This window comes from Ictidomys tridecemlineatus, chromosome 1 (assembly GCF_052094955.1).
Source record: "Ictidomys tridecemlineatus isolate mIctTri1 chromosome 1, mIctTri1.hap1, whole genome shotgun sequence".
Taxonomy (NCBI): Eukaryota; Metazoa; Chordata; class Mammalia; order Rodentia; family Sciuridae; genus Ictidomys; species Ictidomys tridecemlineatus.
In genome coordinates this window covers 252,656,379-252,680,473 of record NC_135477.1, presented here as the reverse complement: position 1 = coordinate 252,680,473, position 24,095 = coordinate 252,656,379, and the positions used below count along the sequence as shown (strand labels likewise).

General features: G+C 34.2%; 1 long non-coding RNA gene across 1 annotated transcript; it reads left to right on the top strand.

Annotated features, from left to right (window-relative positions):
• The first annotated feature begins 17,139 nt into the window (after positions 1-17,139).
• On the top strand, positions 17,140-23,431 carry LOC144366895 (uncharacterized). Its single transcript, XR_013426068.1, has 2 exons — positions 17,140-17,316; positions 19,315-23,431. It is a non-coding gene; the product is annotated as an uncharacterized LOC144366895 (long non-coding RNA).
• Positions 23,432-24,095: the final 664 nt, after the last annotated feature.

Sequence of the window (24,095 nt, the reverse complement as noted above, 5' to 3'; positions counted from 1 at the left end):
GAATTATAACAGAACAAAATAAAATATATTTATCATTATTTTTAAATAAATGTCAAGATGCTAAAATTAAACCAAATAACAATGTGACAATATGCAGAGTTGTAATTATTGAACAATTGAACTTGCTAGCAGAGCACTATTGAAGAAGCAGAAAATATACAAATAATGACACCATATAAAAATAATTTTGATGCAAAAATGACCCTAGGATCTGTGATAAGTATAAATGAATGTGGATTTTATAGGGGAAAAAACAAAAAAATATTTGAAGAGCCCTCATACATGGCTTTTTTCTTATCAATATATTGGCTTTATATGAGACAAGGGTTAAATTATTATTTTTTATTTTAAACATTCAGAATACAAAAAGATGAAAATTAAGGGGCCATCATTTCAAGTTATTCCTCTCCTTTGTAAAAACTATAAAAATTCCTAGTTATCCTAAGAAGCTCATAAAATGAGATAAAAATTAGTGAGAAATTGTTTTAAGGAAAAAGTGAAAACAATTTTATATGAAATCCTTGGGTCTCATTGATGTGCTTGTCCCTCCCTTATATTGAGGTCACAGTATTGGCAAAAGTCTATACCATGTTTATCGAAAAACTGAAGTTTTATGAAAACCTCAACATGCAATGTATAAATTTGTGCTTGTTAGAAGCTGATAAGTACTTGAGTAAAAATATTTGCCAAAATTTTTCTTTACAGTAAAAATTAGAAGATACTGGATTTGTTTTTGTTTCTCTTGTGTTCAGTGATGTACAGAGCACTTATTTGTGCATTAATACATCAGGGATAAGACTGCAACTGAAGTCCCTATTAGAAGAATACATGTATTTATGACAGCACAAAACAGAAGATGTTTTATATAAATCAAATACTTAATTATTAATAATTTATATCCTGATCTTGATTCACATATAAAAAATGGAAAGGTCTATAATTTCCATGTGCTATAAAATAAGTAAAAACAGAGAAAGTAGATAGTAACTTCATTTTATATACTTATAAAGACACTAGCTACCAAAAAGAATGTTCATACATGCACTTTAAAATGATGATTTTAAAAATCTTTTATTTTAATGTTGTTTTTAATGCCAATAACTACCATCTATATAATTCCAAGTATATTTTAATGGCCTCAAATCTACTATACCTCCAAGTTAAATATTAGGATACTGAGAGATCTAACTACATGATTTTAGTATAACAAGCAGATTCAAGCTAGCAGTGTACAAAATCAACATACAAAAATCCGTAGCTTTTCTGTCCACCAATAATGAATTCACAGAGAAAGTAATCAGGAAAGTAATCCAATTTTGCAACAGCAGCAGAAAATAAAGACCTGAGGAATAAACCTGAGAAAGTGAAAACCTACATAACAAAACTAGAAATGCAGAAAATATTAGATCAAACTTGACCCTGTCTCTTACCTGTGCAAAAATCAACTCAAAATGGATTAAGGAGCTTAAGGCTAGATCCCAAAGCCTGAAATTCCTGGAGGGAAGTATAACACATTGGCACAGGCAACAATCTCCTGAGTAGGGTTCCCAAAACACAGGGGACAAACATAGGGATTGACAAATGGGATTTCATCAAGTTAAAAAGGATCTACACAGCAAATAAAACCACCTATGGAGATGACAACCTCCAGAATGAGAGAAAATCTTCACCAGCTCTTCATCTGACCAAGGATTAATATCCAGAATTTATAAAGAACTCAAAAATTAACAACAACAAAATAATAATCCAATCTGGAAGAAGCAAATGATCTGAATAGATAATTCTCAAAATATTCAATAAGTATATGAAAAAAAAATGCTCAGTCCCTTCAACTATCAAGGAAAACACAAATCCAAATTATGTTGACATTCCATCTCACCCACATTAGAATGACTCTTACCAAAAACCAAAGGAACAAACAAGTGCTCTAAAGGGTGTGGTCGAAAGGAGACCATTATATTCAGGGGATGGTAACGTAAATTAGGAAAGTCACTACAGTAAACATTATAAATGCTCCTCAAAAGCTGAAACTTAGATCTATCATAAGATCCAGATATCCCACTTATGGACATTTATCTAACAGAATGGAAGTCAGCCTACAAAATGATACCTACATGCCCATGTTTATTATGGCACTATTCATAAGAGCCAAGCATGGAATCAATCTAGATGTCTGTAAACCAATGAATGGCTAAAGAAAATATGCCAAATTTGCACAGTGGAGTATTATTCAGCCATAAAAAGATTATATGCTGTCACATGGAAGAAAACAGATGGAACATGTTAAGCTATATGAGCCAGAAACAGAAAGACAGTATTGCAAGCTTTCTTTCATATGTTGAAACTAAATCACAAAACTGAAACAACAACAACAACAAAAAACTGAAAGTAGAAGAAGAAGTATTAGGGATGGTGAAGGGAGCTGATAGGAGGGAGGAGAGAAAGAAGGGTGAAAGAGCATAGAAGAAGATTGGATGGACGTGATCAAAGCGTGATGCATGAATGAATAAAATATCACAGTGAATCCCATTAATTTGCACAAGTAATATACATTCATAATTATAATAAAACTGGACATAAAAAATGAAAATTCCAGGTACTATATCAGAAATATTTAAATACAAACCGTTTGAATTGCAAGCTTTTGACTTATTTAAGCATTTCTCAGAATACAATAAATAGTCAGCAAGTCTAGACATGCAGTATAATAGATCTCTTGAAATTATCCCTCCAATATAACTGACACCTGGTAACCTTTGACCAACACCTCTCCAACCTGTCCCCGTGCAAAGCCCCTTGTAACCACTGTTCTCTGCTCTGCTTCTATGAGGTCATGTATATATATATATGTTTTTTTAGATTCCACATGTGAACACAATAACGCAGCATTTTTCTTTCTTTGTGTAGTGTATCACATTTAGAATATTGCCTTCCAGTTCATCCATGTTATCACAAGTTACAAGGGTTCTTTTTTGATGATTATTACTCCTGTGTGTATGTGTGTGTGTGTGTGTGTGTGTGTATATATATATATATATATATATATATATAATATATGTATTATTTATTCACTCATCTGTTGATGGGCATTCAGATTAAGTCTGTATATTGGCTTTTGTGAACATCTGGCTAATTCTTTATATATCATCAAATTCAAGAGAAAAATTAGATATTATTGACATAATTAAAATGTCTTAAAATACTTATATGATTATGAATAATTGAATTGTAGAATCAAATGTAGTAAAACCGTGCATCAGAAACCCATTCCCCAATTTCCTGATTTCCTCCATTTTAAAACAATTTGATATAATTTGAAGGATATTACTTTTTTCAGAATATTAAATATCATGCTTTAAGCACTGTTTGATAATACAATTTGTGATTTTATTTTACTTTTATTTATTAAATTTCCATTCTCTCTTGTCTATGCCATTTCCTACTCACCCTCTCTTACCCCTCTTACACTCCCCTCTCTCTCCTGTCCTGTTCCCCTTGCCATTCCCTAATGGTTCCTCTTCTACTTTAAGGTCATGTTTCTGTTGTGATTTTAGTTTCCACTTATGAGACAAGATATGCAATAATTGTTTCCTGTGTCTGGCTCGTTTCACATAACATGATGGCATCTTTTTTTTTTTTTTTTTTTTGCAGATTAGCAAAGAAATTCTCCATGGTTTTTATTACATGTTACAATCATTGTTTTTGTGTGTTTGTTTTGTTTTTTGTTTTTATTCAAAAGCTCTGTGGTTTTTGAATCTCATGGAGGTTTTTACATCTATGTTACATTCCTTTTTTAATTCAAAGGCTCTGTTGTTTTCAGATTTCTATACTCACTTTCAAGGTTTGAAGTTCTCCTGGACAACTCTTATTCTTGGTTTGAGAATCTTAACACCATATTATTTTTACAAGAGCCATTAGTGATTCACAGAAGTGGAGAAAGAGGAAACAGTGAAAACATTTGGGATATGGAGAGACTGAGTCCATTAGAAAATTTAATTTGATACCAGACAGTAGAGCTTTACCAGTCATCTTACCCTGCTTATTGGAGGCACAAAGGAGACAGGCATTTGCATTTGAGTGAACGTTGGGTTATTTCTGGCAAGGTGGCAGAAGGACAGTGTGTGTCATAGATGTGAAGGTCAGTCGTGTTGTGTTTATGGAATTGAGAAGTGTCATCATCCAGAAGGGTTTTCAAACCACAACCCCTGAGCTGACAGCATCTGCACCATTTAAGAATTTTAAAAAAACACACTCTAAGGTCATATCTGAGACGTATTGAATCAGAGCTCTAGTGGCAAAGCCCAGCAAGCCCTCCATATTCTTCTGATGCATGCCAATGTGTTTCTGAGTGAATCAATTTGTAAACATAATAAGTAAAATTAAAAGAATGCAAATTTAGTCAAAATTTTGCCCAAAGAAATGAATACTTGTTAATATGGTATGCTGAAAAAACAAACCAAAAAAAAATGAATAGGAAATGAGGATATAAGTGATAGAAAGACAAGTTCTTGAATGGATTATGTGTAACTGTCCATCTCTCCAAATGTTATCACAGGAGCAACAGAAGAGGAATTCAGTGGATTGGGAGCAAGTATCTTCAATAAATCTGGAGCAATTTGAACATGGAATGACAACAACTAAAAGAAAGTGTGTTAGTTCAAAGCAAGTGGTGTTCTTAAATAAGGGAGGGAAAATATTCTTAAGTAAAAAAAGAGATTAGTGAATGAACAGATGTACTTCACTTCTAGGTGTCACGATCCATTGGGTGAGATAGAGAAAATAAAAACAAAAAACAACCACAATAAGACAGGTCCTTGGAGATAGATGGATCAGCACAGTAGACATCCCGTCACTCCAGACAATGTGTGGAAGTGTTTTCTATAGGGGAAGTTTTATTTTTAGAAACATAAACATAAACACTTGCCATTTGGAAGAGTCAGCTTATGCCAAGATCACGGGTCCTGAAAGTAGGAGTTTCTCTTTTCATGGAAATTGTATATGGACAGAAAACATCCAAACCATTAAATAAAACACTTACATATTCACATAGGCCATACTACTACTTCACATAGGTTATCGCACAAGGTTCTATAATCACAGATTCCTTAATAATCAACTTCTCCACAAACCCCACCATTATGCCTGGTCTCTAATTATTTATCCCAGTGTCTTTTTATGCACATGAACTTTTCATTCACATTTCTCGCCAGTGCCTTGCATTGCAACAGGTTGTCATTTATCTATCTGTATTGTTTATTCTCCTGTAGAATATTTAACAAGGTCCTGGATTTCACCTTTCCTCCCACTGCATGATTAACTCTACGGGTAGTTTCTGACACATTCAACAATCAGTTATTTTTGCTGGAAAAATAAATGAACACATTAATGACTCTGATGTTGCTGCTGTAGTAATACAGGTCTTCCATTAGACAGCATGGCATATTTATTTTTACTTCAACAGCCACATTGATGCTGACAATTATGACAAATTTCTCAGCTGGTACGATATTTTAAAACATTCTCAGGGAGAAGAAACAATGTCACTTTCAGTAACTTTTCATCTCATCATATGATGCAGCCATCTTTAACAATATCATACACACTTTTAAATATTTTAAGTGCTTACATATTTACAGTCAAATCATGTATTAACGTGACCTTTATTTTTATTAAATAATATGACACACATTTCCATGACAAATATAGGCCTGCTTCTTTCTATTCAACAGTTATGGAAATTACAGTGTATATTTTTTTCATCATCTAGTGACTAATACTGAGTGCCAAACCCTTTTACTTCTAAAACCACACAGTAAACAATAGAAAACACAGAGTGGCCAAGCATGCTGTCTGACTCCACTGTCTCCAACCAATGAGAGTGAGATCAAGGTCAGTCTCCTCGACAAAATCATGCAAACAAGGCAAAAGTGAAAATATGCTCTACATTTGTATTAATGCTATTATACGCTTCATTGTCTCATGCAAATGTGTTTTCCTCATTGACAGATCAGAACTGATAAGAAGGTATACAAGTTATCTTTAGGATAATATGGAATCATACCAAGCTTTGAGACCTCAAAATTAAAAATATGAGTAGATTTTTCACTTTCCCATTTCGCCTTCATTTGTCAAATACAACAACAACAACAATAATAATAGTAATAATAATAATAACAACAACAACAATAAACCAATTTTCAGTGGGTTAGGCAATCCCTTTTTCTAGTTCAAACTAATAATTGAAGCATAATGCAAGAATTTTTGCATCAGACCTTTGGAAATGAATTTATCAGTCTTGATAAATTGAAGTCCATCTATTCAAAACAGAGTGTTTGCTAAACTTCTCTTCTTGAGAAAGAGGCTTTAGAGTTTGGTTTTTGTTAATAGTTCCATGTCATGATTTATTTGAGATGGATGGCTTTCCCTATTCTGTACTTACTCCTGTTCTCCTGTGTAGGAGTGACCACCACAGTGCCAGCCTGTCTAAGCTAACTTCCCCCAGAACTGGAGGTTGCCCTGTGATGATAAAATCATGAAACCTCTGCAATTTCACAGCCATCCTTCCTTGAAAGCAAGAAAGACTGTCCCCCAAATGCCTAGCAAACATTGTCTATGACCAGATTGGTGGCATGTGTTTATTCAAAACCAGCTATGGCAGGGAAAATGACTTTGCAGTTAGAACAATTGCTCACTCCTGAGAAACAAAGATTTTTCTCTGTGCACTAAAATCCTTGAAGCCCACACCTGAATATCAATAATTTTTCATCATTTTATTTCACAGTTTGATCTTATATACTATCAGAATTTAACATCTGAGAATGAAGCTTATTTTGGTGTTTTTAAAAAAATAAATAATTAATTAATTCCAATTAGGTATATATGAGAGCAGAATGCATTTTGATTCATTGTACACAATTGCAGGACAACTTTTCATTTCTCTGGTTGTACATGAAGTAGTGACACACCATATGTGCAGTCATACATGAACCTAAGGTATTGAAGTCTATCTCTTTCCACTATTTTTCCTGCCCCCATTCTCCCTCCACTCCTCTCCCTCCCATTTACCCAATCAAAGTTCCTCCATTTTCCCCATGCCCCAACTCCATTGTGGATCAGCATACACTGATCAGAGAGAACATTTCATTCAACCTTGAGTTTTTTTTAGGATTGGCTTACTTCACTTAGCATGATATTCTCCAACTCCATCAATTTACCTGCAAATGCCACAATTTTATTCTCTTTTAATAGTGTATAATATTCCATTGTGTATATATACCCCATAGTTTCTTTTTCCATTCAAAATCTACTGAAGGGCATCTAGATTGCTTCCACAGTTTAGCTATTGTGAATTGAGCTGCTGTAAACATTGATGTGGCTGCATTACTAGTATGCTGATTTTAAATCCTTTAATTATAGACCAAGGAGTGGGATAGCTTGGTCAAATGGTAATCTCCATACTGCTTTCCAGATTGGTTGCACCAATTTGCAATCCCACCAGCAATGTATTAGTGTGCCTTTTCCCCCACATCCTATCAAACACTTATTGTAGTTTGCATCCTTGATAACGGCCATTCTGACTGGCATGAGATGGTTTAGGGCAAGCAAAACCCTAACAAATTCTAGTGTACAAATCTGAAAAAAAAAAAAAACAAATAAAAGGACCCCATTTTGGGGGGAACACAATTACATATAAGAGTCATAGGAAATAAAAGTAGAGTTTTGATGCTTCCATTAATCATTTACCAAAAAGCCATATAATATGTTTTTATTAAAATCTTCTATGAAGAAAATTAAATTTAAAAGTAAATAAAATTATAAGAAAAATTGTGAGGGGACAAAATTCACTAGAAAATTCACCTGGAGTGCAAAAGATATCTTAAAATGTTTATAAATATATATGGACAATAAAATCCATGATAATTCTAATTGTGTGTATATCTATATATCTATATATCTATATTTATATCTATATCTATATCTATATCTATCTATCTATCTATCTATATATATATATATATATATATATATATATATTTCTTTTTTTTTTCTTGAAAGATTGACTGAACCTAGGGGTGTTTAATCACTGATCCACAGGGTCTTACTAAGTTGCTTATAGCCTCACCAAATTGTTGAGGCTGGCTTTGAACTTGCCATCCTCCTGCCTTAGCCTCCCAAGCTGCTGGATTAGAGGCATGAGCCATCACATCTAGTGAAATAAAGATTTTTTTTTAGCTACTCCTAGGGAGTGCAAGAATTGCCTATGTGTATATATATATATATATACACACACACATATATAAATTTATATATTTATATATATATATATATATATAAATTTTGGCAAAATATATATGTATATAAATTTAGGCAATATATATGTATATGTATATATATATATATATACACAAACACACATATTTGTATTTGTATAACATGCACACCTACATGCAACTTATATACACAAACAGTATATGCATATATTATATACATATATGTATATAAGTGTAGATATATGTACACACAACTGCAATTGAATTTTCAGTTTTGTTTCTGTTGTAAACCTTAAGATGAGATTGATGCATTTGGTTATAATAATTTTACATCATTGGAAATATTAAAGTGTGAAATAAATGACAGACATATGCTTCTCATTATTTGAAAGCATGTGCATATGTTGAACATAAGATGTCAGGGATGGTGAGAACATCACAGCAACTATCTTCATAATATATAATAAATCCTTAAGTTACCTAATTCTTCTTGGGAATATTGACTTCTTACTTAGTGACTAATTCATCACAAAACAAACCCAAACTCATAAGTGAGGCACAGTGGTACACGCCTGGTATTCCAGTGATTATGAAGGCTGAGTTAGGAGGATCACAAGTTCAAATGCTTCCTTAGAAATCTAGTGAGGCCCTAAACAACTTAACAAGACACTGTCTCAAAATAAGGATAAGAAAGTAAAAACATCCTGGGATGTGGTTCAGTGGTTAAGAACGCTTGGGTTCATCTATTCCTCTCATGCTCCCTCTCCTTACCCCAGTATGAATCGGCCTCCTTATATCAAAGAAAACATGTGGCATTTGTTTTTTCTGGGATTGGCTAACTTCACTTAGCATTATCTTCTCTAACTCCATCCATTTACCTGCAAATGCTATGATTTTATTCTCTTTTATTGCTAAGTAATATTCCATTGTGTATCTATGCCACATTTTTTTTTATCCATCCATCTATTGAAGGGCATCTAGGTTGCTTCCACAGTTTAGTTATTGTGAATTGTGCTGCAATAAACATTGATGTGACTGTGTGCCTGTAGTACACCGTTTTTAAGTCCTTTGGGTATAGACCGAGGAGAGGGATAGCTGGGTCAAATGGTGGGTCCATTCCCAGTTTTCCAATGAATCTCCATACTACATTCCATATTGGCTGGGGGGTATGAGGTTATTAATGATGGTAGAACGTGATGATCATTATTGTCCAAAATACATGTATGAAGACATGAATTAGTGTGAATATGCTTTGTCTGTATACAACCAGAGATATGAAAAATTATGCTCTACATGTGTAATAAGAATTGTAATGCACTCTACTGTCATATATTAAAAAAAAAATGAACCCCTGGGTTCAGAATCACCAGTACCCCCCCCCAAAAAAAAAAAACAGACAAACCCAGAAATCTATTAATTTTCACCTCCTTGTGGAATTTTAGTGTTAACTTAAAAATGGCTTCAGGGAAATGAACTAATGTTTAGATACTTTTTTAACTATAAAAGAAACAACAGAATACATCTTTAAATGTTGAAATCAGATTGTAAATAAAATATATGACTCTGGTAAAACTTGACTAGTTTACATTAAAACCTTTCAGTAGGAATTTGAAGCTTTTTGAGTCACCAAACCTCTCCTCTTGAGTGTTGTTGAGGATTAGCATTTGTTTTGCTCTTATTTCCATTTTGTCTTCATTCATGGATTCAAGATGAGAGTAAATGGAACCCATTCCTTTGTTCTGCCATTTCTTATTCTTCTACAAATTCTGAAGAGCATAGTGGAAGCTTCCATCAGATATTTCTCTGAGATCATATTCAAATACTAAATATGTGAGGTACTATGAAATTGTCTGCTTCCTGTTGTAACAAATAGTAAGACCTCTTTGTATAAATTAACAAGAAAAATTACTGGTTTTTGTTTGTCTTTTTTTAATGAACGTCAGTTGATTATGTTAGTTAGTTAATGAAAAATTATTCCTAATAAAAATTTGTAATAGTTTATCCAAATACTTTTGTGGTTAGAAATTAAGTGCCCTTTAGGATAATTCTGAGACTGTAACAAGCCACTTGGATGCTACCATATGAAGAGTTTCTGTATTCCTTGTGTTCGCTTCTCCTTGCTTTGACAAGAACACCTGATAAATATGATATACAGGTGGAAAAGTTTATTATGGACCGGAGGTTTCAGAGGGCTCAATCCATGGTAGCCAACTCTATTGATTCAGGCCTGAGGTAGGCATCACATCATGATAGAAGAGTGTGAGGGAGGAAAACTGATTAGCTCCTATCAGATGGGAAGCAAGGAGAAGCAGAAATCTATTCAATACATCAACCAATGGACTGGACTAGCCCATTGATGAAGTTACAACTCTCACAATCTGATCGTTGCCCTTCTGACCAGTGCCATGTTACATAATATGAGAGTTACCTATCCAGACCCTAATATTTCATGTCGAAACCATAATATTCCCGAATGCTAGTTTCTGGTGAAAATGACCCGTGACCATCTTTTACATAGTCATGGCCCACGCCATGGATGTCTGTTATCAAAATGACCTTTGAAAAGTAATTACAGCCAAAGTCATTTTTATTATTTCTACTTCAAAATATTTTACATATAACAGTGAAAATTAGTGTCTACTCCCAGCTCCACTAAATCACTATGGTACATATGAAAAAAAAAAATGGCTCCAAAGGAGAAAAACAGTCAGTCAACCTTGCACTAATTTGGACCCCATTCCTTGAGTCACACAGAACCATGTGACTGAGTAAAACTCAGTCCTGACATGCATGGTCTGCTGTGCAGAGCCTGGTGGCAAGGAGAAGACAGGTGGCTGTCCTTCAACCCAACCCTGCTTTCTCTCCACGTCCCAGTGTTTCTGCAGATAAAGAGGGTCAATTCAACTGCAACCCGCCCCCGCCCCAATTTGCTTCTCTAATTTCAAGCAAGGGAAATCCCAAATATAGCAGGGCCAGTGACTGACTGGAAGATTAACCTCTGCTGGAGAATGCTGGAATAAGTCTGTCATTTTGGATCTTTGAAAAGGTGGTGTTGCCAGATGTGATGCAAAGAGAGGGGAAAATGAAATGAACTTATGGTTATGGTTTGGGTGAAACTTGGATTTCTCAACAGTTCCCAAAATCCTCTTGTGGAATGACATGCTAATGTGTGGTACAATTAGCTGCCACAAGTAAACTCAAATATCAGTAGAAGATCCAAGTTGCCTCAAAGTGACCTGTGGAAGCAGTGACATGTGTGACTCACCTGCAGAACGATTCTTGGTCAGAAAAGTGTGTTCTGGGGGCACAAGGATGATTTTAAAGAATAGAGCTTCGTGTGATAGTTCAAATGTTTTATACACGGAGAAATAAAGAACTGGTTAACTGCTTTCCCTTCTCTTATTATTTTCTTCATATTCTGCAGCAATTTCACGAACCTCTCACACTTGAAATTTATTTTTCTATATATCTGTACACAATTACCCCAATAATTGCCATGCTTGTCTCCATTTTTTCTTCTTTTTTTATGATAAAATTTCCCTAAAACTGTTCGGATATATAGGTGGAATGTGCAAGAAAAAAATAAAATGTGTGACTAATCTATACACTATTAATGACATGGGGTGGTGGGGGTGGGGCAGCAGCCTTGGGGAATCTTTAAATTAATTATTTTTGCCACAAATAACTCAATGAGGGTTAGACATTTAAAGTAGTTTTACCTTTCATAGCAACTATTAATATTCACTGTGGATAACTGAGTTTCAACACTGAGCTGATAGTCAAATCATACCTCAGGTAGGTGACGGTGTAGTTGTTCTTTCCACTGTTACTTTTGACCTAGGCCAGAAAAATGAGTTATAGGAAGAAAAAATACAGGACCGAATGTGAGTAAACCATTCCCTGTATGAACCTGGACCCAGAAAAATTCTGTATTGCACATTCACTGTGTAATGCAGAAGTATTGCTGGTCATTATTCCTAAAGCTCAATAAGGTTATTTAAAGTTCATAAGAAAATATACAAATTATTCATAACACATTACATCCTAAGACCATCTTTCCAAAAGATATCGGCTGATTTATGGAACTTAAAAATGTAGAGTTTTACATACTTATTGGGGACTGGTCAATGAACCAAATCAAATTGTGTAATGAATTCAGTAATTTTAAGAGGGATTAATTAGGTTGGTAATTATTCATTATGAATTAAGAAATTAAAAAGTGATAAATTATTTCGTTAGTAGATAATGGTTGACAATTTGTTATAAATTCTCATAGCATTTATTATAATAACATTAATCATGCACAGCTGTTCCCTTAATGTATGAGAGTAATTCCACGGCAATTCATTCAAAACCACTATCCTTTGTTCATATGAGGGGAACCGATTGTGTAAAGATACATTATATAATAAGAAATATAAGATTAGCTTTTCATGTGCTCACAAATTATTTTTAAAATGATGAGACATATTGCTCGGTGAAGTCCCAGATAAATCTCTGAAATATTACAAGGCTAATTTGAGCAGTATAACATCTAATTTACCTCATTATTGAACAATACATCTAAATTTTTTGTAGCATAAAAGATTTCATTGTGCATTGTGAATTCAAATGTAGTCCAACTCTGATAGAAAAAGAAAACTCATCCTAACTAAAATAATTCTGAAACTGCATTGCAAGGTTAATTGCACTTCTGGCTTGGGCAGTAGGGTTTTTTCTCTTTACTTAGTATCCATGCATTAGCATGTAGAGGAGGAGACTATTACTTTCTTCCCAAACACAGGACTTCTGGAAGGAGCCCCTCCAATTTTCACTATTTCATACTCAATCCCTCGCCGTCCCTTCATGATGCTCTTTAAATTTGGAGATGTGTGGGATGTTTGATAAGGGCCCCACAGGTGAGGGAATTTGCTTCCTCAAACAGGTGGATCTAACTTATCTCAAGTTCAGGAAATGTGTTGCACTTCCAAACCTGCTGCCTCAGGGATGATGAACTAAGCACCACCAGAGAAGCCCTCCCCTGGCCTCCTTCCTGTGGTGCTCAAACCTACTGCAAGGCCAGAGCCCATGAGAGCAACGTGACAGGATGCTGTTTGCTCTTCCTATTTCTTCCTCTCATTGACCCCTCACCAAGACAGGGGTTTACATTGGGGGAATTTCACTCCAGTTCCTTCTGTTCAGCTGAAAGGGCAGGATGAGAAAACATTGCCTGATACTTATTCCTTGACAATAACAACAACAACAACAAAAAAATGTAACATATCTCATTGTCTGTTCTAATGCTCTTTGTGGGTTCTTGTATACATATCTACTAAATCTAGCTGGTTTTAGCATTATCTTCTATTTCTGTGTTGATCTTCTCTCCAAATGTTCTATTTATCATATAAAGTGAGTTATTGACAACTCCAATGACATTTTTTTCCTCCCGATTCCTTCTTTTTAAAATTTAACTATTTTAATTTTTGCTTCAGGTGTGTTGTTAGGTGTGAACATTTCCATCATGGTGTTGATGACTCTTTTATGGAGATTGCACTTACCACTAGTTATAAATTTTGTACTGAAATCTATTTCCCATGATAGCATTATAGTTAGTACAGTTATTTTGTGGTTGTTGATTGAATTGTCTATCTTCAAATCCTCTCAATTAACTAAATTAAAGAGATTTTATTTGTGCCTTTGGAACTAAATTGTATCTCCTGCAGCAAACAGAGAATAGTTTGATCTTATGATTTTATAATCAATCACAATTTCTGCCTTTAGCTCTGATTGATTGACAATTATTTTCTACTCATATTGTTGGTTTTACTTTTGCTGCTTTGACATGTTTCTTATTTGTTGTGCCTTTCTGTTACTTTATTCTTTGCCTATTGCCTTCTTTTATTTAAAAAAAATTAGTTGTAGATGGACATAATACCTTTATTTATTTATTTTTATGTGGTGCTAATGATCAAGCCCAGTGCCTCACACATGCTAAACAAGTGCTCTACCACTGAGCTACAACCCCAGCCCCCCTTTTTTTATATTAATTGGATAATTTTAGGTTAATATTTTAATCCATTTCACTTCTTAGTACTAACTCTATGACTTAAAATGTGTGTCTTAACTACCAGAATATATATGTTATATAGATATAGATATAGATATGATATAAAATATCAAAATATTTTTAAAATTCTGGCAATGGACAGAACATCTTTACTAATATTATTGTAGCCATAATAAATTTCTTTATTTCTTTTAAGAAACTTCAAGAAGAAAAAAGGAAAAATCTATGTCTATAGCCTTCATTCAACCCTATTAAATTTCTTATCTAACCATGCAGGTCTCTTCCTTCCTTTCTGGGAACTCAAGTTATTCTCATATTTTAATATAATTCTACTCTCACCCACCTCCTTTAGTTGCATTTCTATGTGTAATTTCCCCAAAATTACAATTATATAACAATATTTTATTACATTGCTATTTAAATTAGTTGAGAAAAAAGAATATGCAATCAAACAATTTGGTAATTTCCTACAGAATAATTTTTACTGGTGTTCTTTCTTTTTTTCATACTCTGGATAGAATTCAGGGGTGTTTAGCCACTAAGCCACATCCCCAGCCCTTTTTTATATTTTATTAAGAGACAGGGTCTCAATAGATTGCTAAGGCTGGCTTTGAACTTGCAATCCTCCTGCCTCAGCCCCCTGAGCCCCTGGAATTACAGGTATGTGCCACAGGGCCTGGATAATGTTCTTTCTTCAAAATATTTGTGGATTTGTGGCACAAAATTCAATCTATAGCACCCATATTGATCCAAGGTTCCACAGCATTGGCATTCCCTGTATAGTTGGCAAAGAACATATTTCAGATTGCCAGAGATGAGTGTGACTTCCTAAGTTTGAACTCCTAGAAGTTGACTCTCAGCTAGCATAGCTTATTTATCACCATGCCTCCAAAATGATCTTTCATACAGTTGCTTTGGCCCTGTTTTTATGGGTCTGGGTATGGCTAGGAGGATGACATCAATGGTGTCCTAGGTCTTGTTTTGACTGCCATGTGAAGGTGAAGCCTAGCACAAGCAATGATCTGTTTTGTTTCCTCCTATATAAATAACAAATAACAAATAGGAGAGTTCTAAATTGTCTCAAACTATAGCTGTGGCTCAGAGGTCCATTCTGGGAGGCTAATAAAAGTCTACAATATTCAATACAGTCTTTCAGAGACACAGCATATCTGTTTCAACATCCTTCTCTTTATACTCCTCAAAGTATTTTTTTATAGTCAAACCAACTCCTCAGCTAAACTAGCTACAAATTTGCCAAAAGGCAATGTTTTTCACATTGCACACTTCACCAGAAATCAGAACAAAAGCTCTAGTGTCCTCAATCTCAAGGTCTGAGCATTTGCTACTAGTATCTGGAGTGTTTGCATCTTTCTAGATCCAAGTTTTGGCCTCCCTCGTTGAATATCATGCATTGCATTCCAGATCCTGAAAAAAATGAAAAGATCCATTATTTAAGAAAGTATAAGGGCTCCAGTGTTTAATTTCTTATTCTAATAAGGTAGCTTGGGGGGACACAGCTCTGGAATACCCTAAGACAGGACAAATCTCACAGAGGTATTTCTGCAAAGGAGAACTTCTTGGTGGCTATACTTTCTGAGTACAAAGATGAAGGAAAGTGCTCTCATTCCATAAACATAAATTCTACTACTGGCTCTAGTTATGGAACAACGGATATGCCAGTAGCCAAGGCTTCTCATCATTGACCCATTAGTACCCTCAACTATGATTACAAAATATAAAACTTTCCAAAAGTATGTTACAGCTATGACTTTATATTATCCCAGACTGTTCTTAGACAGGCTTTCCAAATTACTTTTAGACATTAATGTAAAATTATTGCTGATTTTAAGTATGAGGGTCACTCAATGATTTCATATTCTCATTCCACTGACTTGGATGCAACTTAATTAACACAACCCTTATGTAGAAGTCAAATTCTGTTAAAGAATGTCGTATTTCCTCGTTTTCTTTTTGACATTGCAATTTATATTCTGGAGAGCTCAGTATGTCTCACATATTTTACATTTGCAGACCCAATAATTATCCTGAATGCATAATTAATTTCTATAGGAACAAAAATAATACCAGCAAGGTATTATTGGTCATCTTAATTCTTCTAGTCAAATTCAGATTTATTTATTTATGAAAAGAACAGAAAGACTTAGAATTGATTTTTAAATGCAAGGATTTATGTGACCTCAATATGAAATGTTTACCTGTCTTGGGATAATGGAGTTTTAGATATCTCCATTATTTTAATTGCCAAATACCAGAAGAACAACCATCTAACATTTACAAAATTGGTATGTGTGCATTTTGGTTCTAAGAACATGATTTTTTTTTTGTGAGGAGTATCATATTGTTAAATGAAGATTGATTTGCCAGAAGAAAATCAATTTCCGTGCCTCCTTTTCCTAGTCAGTGCCACCATGTTACCCTTGGTCTAGTGATGGGCAGAGGGAAGCCAACAGGGCCCACTCTGCTATGACGAATTGGTGAGAAACAGTCTAGCATTTACCACTTCAGTGACTCCATAGCTGTTTGCTGTTTTATTTTCTTTGTTTTGTTTGAGGTTAACTTTATGGTTTGCATGGAAAAGGGAGCATAGCTCTCAAAATCCTTCCCGGTCATGCATGTCTTGGTCAACAAGAATATTTCATTAATTGGTATCCAGACTTGACCCCAAGGAAAGTCTCTAATAGGCTTATGTTACTACTACTGTGGCTGGCATCCAAGGCAGGCATGGGACCTAGTAAGACTCTTGAGAGTGGCAGTGGCATGGACTGTGAGAAAGACAGGAGAGAGAGAGAGAGAGAGAGAGAGAGAGAGAGAGAGAGAGAGAGAGAGAGAGAGAGAGAGAGACCCCTCTTTCTAGCCATTCCTGCTAAAGTAGAGATTCATGGTGAGGCCATCCTGCATGTCCTTTCAAAGCTTTGTCTGACTGTAGCTGTATGAAAGACATTATGCAAGTCCAGCAGAATAACCAACCAACCAAAAGAGGTAAGAAATGAGCGATAGAAAAGACTAACTTGTGTTAGGTCATTAAACTTTAGAATGGTTTGTTTCAGAGAAACAAGGAACTAAAATGAGTGGTGTTCTTGACATTTCAGTGGGTGTTTGAATCAACTGAGAATCTTGAACTGTTTCAGAATATGATTCAGTGGGCTGAGCTCAGGGCTGGAGATTCTACATTTTCTATATGCAACCAATTAAAATCAGTGACGCTCCTCTGTGGGCCACGCTTAGACTGGCAAGGTTCTATAGAACCAGTACTTACTTCATTGTTCTTGATTCTTCCCAAGACCATCACCAATAATTTCTTTGTATGAAAAAATCCCAGACAAATCCTCTAGTCTTCAAGTCATCTTTAGTAGGGTAGTGGGCATATAAGATGTGCCATTCTAGTAACATATTTGGGCTAAAGCATCATTGAGTGCACATGTATTTGAACCCATGATTTTGATGGTGTGAGAAGTCAGTTTTGGTGTATCAATCCTTTTACTGTTCAAATATAATGGCTGAATTTCTAGGACACCATTATTTAGAAGGATCCTCAAAATAGTTACACCCCTTCTTTTTATTTCTTACTGTAACCTCCTCTATCATTGAATTCTGCTATGTGATTTGTCCCACTGAATTTGAAATCTTGATATGCAACTTTTCTCTAGCCTGGGTAATGCTTCTAGTGTTTTCCAAACTCTATATATTTTGTGAAAACAGTTATTATGCAACACACTCATTGATGTTTTGGAGTAATGGAGAATTCAGGATATAATGCAATAGAATCCAAAATAAAAAATTGAATGACATGTATTTTACTCTCTGGTTTTGTTTGTTGAGTCTGCTGTCCCCTGGCCTCATTTCAGATTCCTTCTCCTCTGTGGCTCTATGCATTCCCCAGCCCTCATTCCTAACATTTCTCTTATTTTTTTTCACCATAATAGTGTTATACAAACCAGGCTCTTGATCTAAAAGCATTGAGTATAAAATTATTAAGACAGTCTGTTGAAATTACTGTGGTACAGCCTTTTAAAGAGCCCAGTATATAATAATAAAAATTTGCTTACAGATTTTGCCTTGAAAATATTCATGTTACTACTGAAAACATGTGTCTTAGATATACTAAGTGGAGTGATTAGACAGATCTGGACAAAGGGCCAAAGGAAAAGCTGCCTGCCTCCAAGCCTGCTCTTCTCTTCTGCTTCTAGAGTCTGAGTATGCTCTCACTTGCCTATATCCACAAGCCCTGTCTCTCATGCAATAACAGAATATATGATCATTTTTTTGCAAATTCATTTCTGCCCTGTTCTTTCAAAAAATTATGCTTCAATAATAGAAAGAAGCCATTTAGGAAGTTATTATAGGAACACAGGATCATTCTATTACAACGAATATATTACTTAATATTAAGCTTCTTTTGTATTCTTGATAACCAACTCCAAATTTTTAAGCCAGTCTTGGCAGTAGCTTCTTTACCTGTGGCTGAGGATCAGGCTGACACATTGAAGGGTACTTTGACAGTACTCCTCTCATGTTAGAGCATAAGAAGTCTCCTCTTGCTAGAATAGCTACCATTGAAGCTGTGAACCAAACTCCACTCAATGATTTTAGTGTGCCTGTCAAAACTTTAAGGTCTAGTGTAGATCTCAAACACACATGAAAATCTGTAAATCTTGATCTTATTCAGAATCTCTAACAATCTAGAAGCTTGGTTAAAAGGTACACTGAATGTATAAGCAAAATAAATTAAATAGTTAGATATATTTTAGCTTAAATTCTGACCATATTAAAATGAATTGAGAAGCTACAGTCTTACACAGTAACATAGAATAACCAAGTACAATCTTCATAATGGAGTAATGAAGGGGTAAAAGTGTAAAATCTTGGGTTTGAAAGGCAGGCCATTCCTTTTAAATGAAATTTTCCTGAAACTTCTCTCAGTAAAAAATTAGCGTTCTAAGATACTATCTGACATGTATCTTTCCTCCATCATTTTAGGACTGAAATAATTTATTCTGTTATTTGAAGCAAGCCTTAAAACCGGTGGAACATGTCATGAAACAGAGCCCCCCACATTACAGGTGAGAAGAGCTCATTCATAAACAACACTGACAGAAGAAAAAGCAGAAGAATCAACAGTTGCAGAATGAAGCAGAAAACTTACTCATGACTCATGACTGCCTGCCTCATTTTCCCAGAATTGCCCCCATTTATTGTTCTCTTTATCCTAGAAATAATGGTATCCAGTTCCATAGGTATCCCTTAATAAACCAAAGTGGGCACAATTAACCAGTGGGCCTTCTTGGCATCAAAAATGGTCTTTGCACCTGTTAATGGGACGATAAAATGATTATGTAGGACTGAGAGAACAAAGTGATTAGAATCAGGACAAGAAAAGAAATGTAATCTGGACAACAATAGGAAGCAGGTCTTTAAAGTCTCTTTTTTTGGAGGTTAAAGTTATTGGAATCTATGCTCTTTTTACCCCGCTGAGCAAGTTTTTAACTTATTCATTATTCTATCAATTCTGATTCAGGTTCTATTAGTATTCCCATTTCATAGAAGTGGAAAATGAAACATATGCTGATTTTCTCAAGTTAACATAGTCCAAATCTTGGCAATATGAGTATATGTATTTGCACACACAAACATACACAGAGGCATGTAGTTCATATAAATACATACATAGTACAAATATGACTCTCATAAGTATGCCTCTTCATGCTGGTTTAGTACTAAATACTGTTGGAGATGTGAAGCTGGATAGTCACGGGCCTTTGGCTTTGCCTCAGCTTCATGATATCCAGCATAACTCCTGCTCGCTTGAGCTTCAGCACTAAATACTATTCAACACAGAGTAACATGCACACATTTGGCAGATTATAGACATTCAATGAATTTCAGCTCATATTTTTTGTTGTCTTTAAATATCTGACATGGAGCCAATAAGTAACATTCATTCAAAGAGTTTTTAGTTGCATTAGAAAATCATTATAATTTAGAAAAGTTTTAGGTATTTATTTAGGTATTTCATTGAGAACCACGTATGCTGATTTATTGGGCATTCTACGATGGAGTCAAAAAACAAACTTTGGTGACTTTAGAGACAGAAAAAGGAGGGAAGGGGTCAAGCTACATCAGAGTGACAGAACCAAAATAAACATAATGTAAAAGCCTTAATGAAACAGGCAGGGTATGAATTCTGCAGTTGGGCTTCATTTCTTCATCCCCTCAAGGAGCATTACTGAGCTACAGCCTTACCTAATAACACACAAACTTTAAACCATTACTGCAAATGTGTTTTCGGCTGGTTTGTTTATAAACGTGTGCTCAAGATGCCAATTGGTCAGAGCTCACATAAGTAATCAATACAAAAGCATATATTTCACTGCAGACTTTAGAAAGTTAGTCATGTTTACAGAAACAGCTCTTTTAAAGATGTGCTTGCTTTTCTTTTAAATCTAGGTACAACTGCATATGTAAGAACCTATCAATATCAGGGTTAGTGTACTTTATATTAAAGGCATACTGATAGACAGGTAGGACAATGGAATAATTTTACTGGCTTATCCAATCAATGGATTACACAATTTATTCTTAAAATAGAAAATAGTTTCACATTAGAAATGCATTTCAGTATTTTTTTGGTAAAGTAAGTCTTAGTTAAATATAGCATCCCTATAGGAAAATATACAAATCAAAAAAGTTATAACACAATGCATTTATGAAAATAAACATATCTGTGTCGCAATCCCAAGATCCAGCAACTTGAGAAACTTCAGCATCTTAAGAAACTCCAGTGACTAATTTCAACCTGTCCAAAGATCAATATTGTGGTTGATGTACTTTACATATATATTCTCTGGCCTTCTAATTTCATAATTCAGATTTGCTTAATTTTGATTTCATAATACAATTTTGTGTCCAGCTTTCATTTCTTATAAAACAAAATGTAAAACATTACATTTGACATTTCTAGCACTCATAAAATCCCCTCTTGTTCTGTAATTATTCACATCCCAGCCCCAAGTAACTAAATATTTAATTTCTTAAATAATAATTTTACCTGTTATCAAATTTTATGTACATAGAATGATACTACATGTATGCTTATATATTTAATATATTTATATATAATATATATTTATATAAAATGTATATTTTATGACTCACTTTTCCCAGCATGTTTTAAGATTGATGTATGTCATTGTATGTCTATAAATTATTCATTTCATTGATGGGAAAGATGTTATTGTATAGCTATATTAAAATTTATCCATTTGCACCTGTAGATATAAATATGAGCTGTTGGACTATTATTTAGAAAGAAAAAATGTTTCTATGAACAGTCATGTACAAATCTTTGTATACATACACATGCCATTTTATATTTCTTGGTTATGAATGGAAATAGAATTAATTGCTGATCATATTGTAAATGTATGGTTGACTACCCAAGAAATTGCCCTACTGTTTCACAAAATGGTCTTAACATTTTACCATTTGCACTTTCTCAAGAGATATGTGAATTTCCATCTCAGGAACTCATCCTCAACACATTATAAAATGAGATTTCATGCTTTTAGCCTCTTAATTGATTGAAAATGGTTCTTTGCAGTTTAGTCTTCCTCCCTCCCTGACTCCCTCCCCTCCCTACCTCTCCCCTTCCCTCCACTTCCCTCTCTTCTCTCTCTTCTCTCTCTTCTCTCTCTCTCTCTCTCTCTCTCTCTCTCTCTCTCTCTCTCTCTCTCTCTCTCATCTGTGGTGCTGGGGAGGGAAGCCAGACCTTATATTGACCAGGCCAGCACTCTATCCAAGAGCAACATCCCCAGTCACCATCTTTTGATGTCACTTTGTACTTGACTAATGCTATTGAGCTCAACAGACTTATTTCATATGCATACGTTCTTTTGTAAATTTTCTGCTCAACATCTGATCTGTTTGATTTAAAATATGTTGTTTTCCAGATACTGATCCTTTGTAGATATAAACACTACAATTTTTCATAGTTTCTATTTATGTATTCATTTTATTAATTGTTCAATTTAGTGCTTTTTGTGTTTTTTCCTTCATACTTTTCTCATGTAAGCAAAAATTCTTTCACATTGAGAGTAATTAATGCAATAATACATATTCCCATGCAAATCATTATATATTTTTCTATATACATGAATATCTTTTAATTTTTATCCATAATATTTTGGGAAATTCAATGTATATAATCTGCGAATTTTTCTTTATATTTTCAAGATTTCTATGTTTTTTGAATTTCTTGAAAAGTTTGTTTTCCATTCTAATTGAGAACTAATATAAAGAAATAGAATTTTTTATTATATTAACTTTTTGCAAAGTTTTTGTCTTTTTATTATCAATGGTGTTTTATTTTTAATTTTTAAATTTCTCTTTTTAGTTATATATATCATTATGGTTTATTCTGACATAATTATGAAATCACAAAAATTAATTTGCTCTAATTAATTAGTCCCCAGTACTTACCCTTACCTTCCCCTCTTCCCCCTCTCTTCCCTCTACATCACTGATATTTCTGCTGTTTACTCATAATTAGTGTCTTGCAGTTGTACATGATGGTAAGATTCCTTATGGGATATTCATATATGTACACAGGAAAGTTAGGTCAGGTTTCTTCCACTGTCAGGTTTATTTCCCTGTCCCATTCCTCATCCCTTCCCTTGATTCTCCCTTGTCTACTCGACAGATTTTCTTCTGTATATTGGATTTTTATCTTTATTAATTTGACATGGTTTGGGGAAAAGAACTCTTGGAATTTTCTATATGATAGCAGTAAGAAAGAATATTTTTCTGCTTCTTTTCAAATATGTGTATCTTGATTGTTATTGTTTCCTTTCCTTTTAAAAAAATATGCTGGGAAGCTCAGTATAGTAATTTTGTTGGTGACAGAGGACATTTGCCTTTGTTATTGATATACTGAAGTTGAAACTGTTTTTTTTCCTTTGTGAATCTTTGAAAACATCATGAAAGATGGCCATTATTTTCTTCTCAAAGTTTTAAAGAATTTACTAGGGATGTTTGTTGGCCTGGAATGTATTTTGTAGTTAAATTTTTAAATAGAATAAAATTCATTAATATACAGAAACCTATTCAAAATTTTTATATTATCTGGTCTCAGGTTTGAAAAGTTCTGTTTCTTTAAAGAAATTTGTCAGTTTTGTCTATATTCTCAAATTTTGGCTGCAAATCTCTTCATAATATTTTATTCTCATCTTAGTAATATTAGAAGTATCTTTAGTGGTATTTCTTCTTTCATTCTAGATTTGAGTAATTTACACTTCTTTCTATCTGTCTCTCTCATTCTTCACCTCTCTCACTCTCTCTAATAAAATCCTACATTGTTGCAAAAGTATTTCTTTCCCTCCAACTAATTAATGTAAAAGAATTATCCAACTTCACTCTTTCTCTCATCTTCTCCTCTAACAGTTTAGAAGGAATTACACAGCTAAGCTGTGGAGAATTTTTGTTTGTGCCAGATAGCATGCTTGCCTTCCTGGAGCATCATTGCTTCATAATTTCAAGTTGTGTGTCTTTCTTAAAAACGTGGTGGAATCTCACGTCATTCCACTCTGTCCTTCCTAGGATGTGAATCCTCCCTTTGTCCAGTGAATCCACACTGTATATGCTACCTGCTTTTTACTCACTTAGTGACCATATTGTTATCAGTTTGATCATCATGGTATCATAATACTTGTGTTCTAGAAAACATTGTTTAATTTAATAAAGGCCCCAGAGCACAAGACTAGGTA